Raw genomic sequence first — 5,131 nt, 5'->3', positions numbered from 1 at the left:
AGGAAAGGCTACCTTTTGAGCTCATGAAATCTATCTCCAGCCTCTGAGCTGCGTGACCTCTGTGTGGGGCAGGGGCTTCTGGGAGTACAGAGTACTGAGCAGCACCATGTCTGGTCTGCCTAGTGAGGAGAGCGCAGACAGAGCATGAACACAAAGAATCCAGAGACCTGAAGGAGATTTTTTAAAAAGCAACCCAAGAGGCAACAAAACAGAAGCCAGAGGGTGAGAGTGTGTTTCTACCCCATGCCATGCCAGCCCAGGTTATTTAGTTGGGCATGTTTGCAAGTTCTTGCTCCACAATATCCTCCTAATTCATGTTCCTTCCTGGGGAACTCAGATCTGATTTGCTCTACCGGTGTCACCTTACACCCCCCCTAAGGTCTACAATGCTGATTTCTGGCCTTGCATACTGTAGGCATGTGGCTAAAATCCTTGACACCAGCTAGCAGCAAAAGTGAATTCTGGGGATGGCTGGGATGAAACTAGCTGGTTTGGGGTCCAAGGGTTCAAATCCTAGTTGTTACCCTTATTCTTTGAAGGTCTTTTAGGAAAGAAATGTTTGAAACATCGTGATTCCAGGTGTGTGTGTGTGTGTGTGTGTGTGTGTGTGTGTGTGTGTGTGTGTTTGCTGGTTTTGATTGGTGTGAACTTTTGAACACTGGGAAGGCTGTACATCACCATAAGTCTATAGTCAGCAGTGAGGTGAGGAGTGCTGTGCCTCATTCAGAGCTGGAGACGAAGAGATCAAGGAAGCACTAACCATTTACAGATACTTGAGCTTGCTCGCTCTGTCTTCTGGTCTTTTTAATTTTCTCTGTATATGAAAATTTTAATGAAATTCTGCAGAAAAAGTATCATAATTTAGACTCTAATCACAGTTCATGATTCCTTCTTACTAACCACAAAGCAAAACTTAGAGTCGAACACTGGACTGAACTGAGAAGGTGGAATTGACCCCTACATGTAAGTTTGAAGTTAGTGGTCTTCATTGGTCTACACAGCTGAAGTTAGCTAATGGATCTCAAAGGTTTACTACTGAACGATGTTCCATGGATGCTTACTGCATACCTACTGTGTGTGGGGTGCAATCCAAGGATTCTGGAAACAGTGAGACTGCTTTTTGTGGCCCGTTTGACACAGGATGACTTATCAATGTAATTGTTGAGGTTTGAATTACGGTTGTAATATCCATATACTAAACCCAAGTGTAATATATAAGTCCACAACTCTTGATTCTAAGTTCTGCACTATTTCCATGACATCATTTTTTACAGATAAAATAATTATACCAGAGCCAGACAATAAGGTGAAGGACTGTTAACAGATTTATAGACAATGCAGAGTGAGTAGGTGGAAATGCAAAAGCCACATTCCTCTGCATGGCATTCAAGGACCTTCCTGACCTGCTTCCAGGGAAGGAAGTCATCCTCCTGCCTGTTGGGGACCTCCTGGTACCTGGTCCCAAGGCCTGCAGCTCCTGTGCCCCTGATCATTCTGTCCCTGCTGCAGAGGACTGTAATGCCATCAACATCCTGCTGGTCAATACCTCCACAAAGGTTTCCTCTAAGGCATTTGTTCTTCGAGATTCTTTCTTGGCCCTTTGCTTGCTGAACTCTTTATGTTTTTAGATGTTTATAGACTTTTTTTTTCTTCTGGTTTTTCGAGACAGGGCTTTTTTATAGCTTTGGAGCCTCCTGGAACTAGCTCTTGTAGAGCATGCTGGCCTCGAACTCACAGAGATCCACTTAGCTCTGCCTCCTGAGTACTGGTATTAAAGGCGAGCACCACCACCCCCACTCATTTTTTTTGTCAATCCTGAGGGCAGATACATTGACTAGCCTTATATAGATGCCACTTGCAAACCTCCTTCATTTCAGCCAGGGTCATTCTGTTCTGCTAACATTCTTTAGCCATCACCGATATGAATATTTCTTCTGATAAAAAAAATGTTCTCACTATCAATCTATTTTAATACTGCTTTTTAGGGTAGACGCTTAAACATCTGATCGTTGTTATTTCTGATTTCTTTGACTTCATCAGGTTTTATTAAAGGCTCCCCCCCCCCCGTGCCCCATGACAGTCTCTTTCTACAGTCTCAATTGTGAGTTTAGTTTAATTGTCTAGCCAGCTTGAGTAGCAAATCTTAACCGTTTTTTTTCCCTGAACCCCTGCGAAACTGCTCCCCCATGTGGACAGGTGTTTTTGACATACTTCCTTCTTGGTGTGAGTGGATTAACATAGATCCAGTGAGGGTGGGGGAGGGGAGAAAAGCAAGACAGGAAAAAAGCGAATCATCACTACAGCAACCAGGAAAATTGCGAAGGGAAAGAGAGCCTCTGAACTAACGAGATCAAATGTGAAACTGAATTTGAATTTCAGCTGTGCTTCTAAACCGCAGAAATGCAGGATCCTGTTCCTCAAAGTCAGAGTAGGTCACTGGTCTTCACTTTGTTTCTGCTGTTTCAGTTGTCTTTCTAAATTGATAACAGGATCAAAGGTTTCCATGCGCAATAAAGGTACTCTGATGTGACAGTTACAGATACTGTGATAAAGAGCTCATGGACCCTTTTAAATAATGAGAGGGTAAAAGAAAAGTCTTCCTTCAATATGAGTGGCATATTTTCTAAGTTATTTGCTTTTTAAATTTGACAGAAATTAGATGTATTTAATATACAACAGAATGGTCTAAAATAATTGTACATTGTAAAGTAGATAAACCAAGCTAATTAACACACAAGCATTGTACTTCTGATTTTGTTCTCACGCTGAGTTAATATATGTATATTAATTTTTAGAAAGGACTTGGCGTCTGTTTCCTTCTTGAAATCATGGTGGTCCTTCTCTGTAAAGACTTTCGTGAAGGAATCTGGAACTTGTAAGTACGGCAAAAAAAGGAAAGCAAAATAAGGCAACAACTCAGAGTACTGGATAGGAGCCAACAACAGCAAAACCTTTGCCATGGATGCAGGTGTCCTACGGGGAAAGATGGGGTGTGGTAGACAAACCCAGGTAAAGAGCTCCAGAGATTTGTCTTTTCTGCACGTCCATTTCCTCCCCACTAAAACCCAAATCTGTTTTCCCAGCACAGAAGGGAGCAGTGACGGGAAGAGTTGAGTCTGGGGTGAAGGATCTACATTGTTCCCATTCAGACTGTAGGATGGCAGCTGGTCGCAGGAGCTTTTGGGAAACAGCTGGACAGGATACCGGTGCCACCCGTGATGATTCTTGTGTTTAAGGGAAGCAGCCAGCAAGCTTGCTGTGTGACACAAGGCCTTTCTCAGAGACAGACTCCTTGGTGGGAACAAGGCTATGCAGAATAAAGAGTGGCATTCCACTCTGTGCCAGAGACTGCTTTTTTCATAGTTTGCCTTAGAGAGAAGCAAGAGCACCCCCACGCAAACGGTCCTACAGCCTGGGGTTATCTTGGCGTGGTCACAGTGTCTTCCCCTTTGTGCCTTCCTTCCCTCCCTTTGTTTCCACTTTCAACTCCTTGGACCAAGGCAGAAATGCATTTGTCTGATTCAGAGTGGCCCCGTGAGAATGTTTCCTGCCACCATTGTCATATACATTTGCTTGTATCAGTTTCATTTTTAAACCACAACCTGCGTTTCCAAGGGAATTTTATTTTAAGTAAGACATTGGTGATAAAAACATTTACTGTCTCTCAATATCTTTTCTTTTTGCATTTTGGTAGCAAAGTCTGAGTGCATGACCACCCAGCTAGAGACCTTTTCTGCATCTATGGAGGACCGTGTGTGCCTGTGAGAAAAAATTCTCACCAAGATGATGGAAACAGAGGAAGCGAGCATCACTCTAAAATATGCCCAGAGGGAGGAGGTCATCCCCTGATTGATCTTTCCTACTTTTGTGGCTAGGATGATGGTGTGAAGACTGGAACAGCCTTCTCGAACCACAAGGCTGCACTGGGGAAAGAGCCTTCAATTCTTGACACTGTAAAATAGCAAACTACACCTGGAATTCCCCCTGCAGCCTTCAGCGAGAGAAAGATGAGTGTCTGGTGCACATGCGCTTGAAAGACAAGAGTGGCGAGAGTCTGCAGAAACAATGAAATAGGCAGGCAGAGCTAAGTCAGCCCCGGACCCTGGCCTTCTGCACAGGAACCTCAGATGGTCTGTGAATGAGGACTATGGCTAATGTCCAGTTTAGAAACCCATATAGGTAAGTACCCCTAAGGTACTTATAAAATTACGTAGGGTGATTTTGTTCATCCTGCTGAATAATACGAAATATCCCTGTGACAAATTTTTAGAAGTTAATGTTTGAACATAGACCATACATCTTTGCCAGGTTAGTGCATTGTTTTTTTTTTAAGTAACAAGAAGCACAACCCCATGAGTTGCTCTCTCTCCCTTCCTAGGAAGCTCAGAACAGTAGCCAGGCTCAGCTGCTTCATTTCCCTCTGTCCCGAGTTATAAACACTGCTCTCACCCTTAGTCTTCTGTGTTGTGTGGCTTGCTGTCCCGTTGCTGTCCAGTTTTACATTGTGATCATGTTTCCCATTTGTTTGGGAGAGGATGAGTTATAAACACCACGACCACCAGCAGCAGCAACAACAGCAACAGCAAAGCACTGTAATTCTTACAGGGTCTTGATGGCCATGGAATGAGACTGTTAAATGACACAGTGAATACTTGGTGCTGTGGCACTGTTCTTGAGGTGGCTAAGCTGAGTTTTGTTGCCTGTCATAACTTATTTAACTTTCAAAGCTTTGTATTTTTCCTTATACAAATCAATTATTCTTTACGAGTCCCTTCCTCGGAACAATATCATTCAAATGGAAAGGCTTGTGGCCTCATCCTTCAGTTCAATCAATACCTTAGTGGAACCCAAATAACATACAATGGAACCCTGACTTTTTTTATACAGTTTTCACTAATCCAGTCTCTGACTTAGTTGGAGTAATTTTCCCCCATCTCCTGTATTAGGTGATATAAGACAGAAGAGAAACATAGATAACCTGAGTTGTGAAATTGAAATGTGTGTCTGTGTTGGGTTCTAGTTGTCCAGTTGCTCACAGTCCTAAAGTGAGCTTGGGATGGCAAGCATGACGTGTGTCTCTAGGGGTCTGGAAAAAAGAGTCTGAGTATTAACTGTCGTTATTACTGCCAAA

This window comes from Microtus ochrogaster, chromosome 10 (genome assembly GCF_000317375.1).
Source record: "Microtus ochrogaster isolate Prairie Vole_2 chromosome 10, MicOch1.0, whole genome shotgun sequence".
Lineage (NCBI taxonomy): Eukaryota > Metazoa > Chordata > Mammalia > Rodentia > Cricetidae > Microtus > Microtus ochrogaster.
This window is presented reverse-complemented; position numbering follows the sequence as displayed.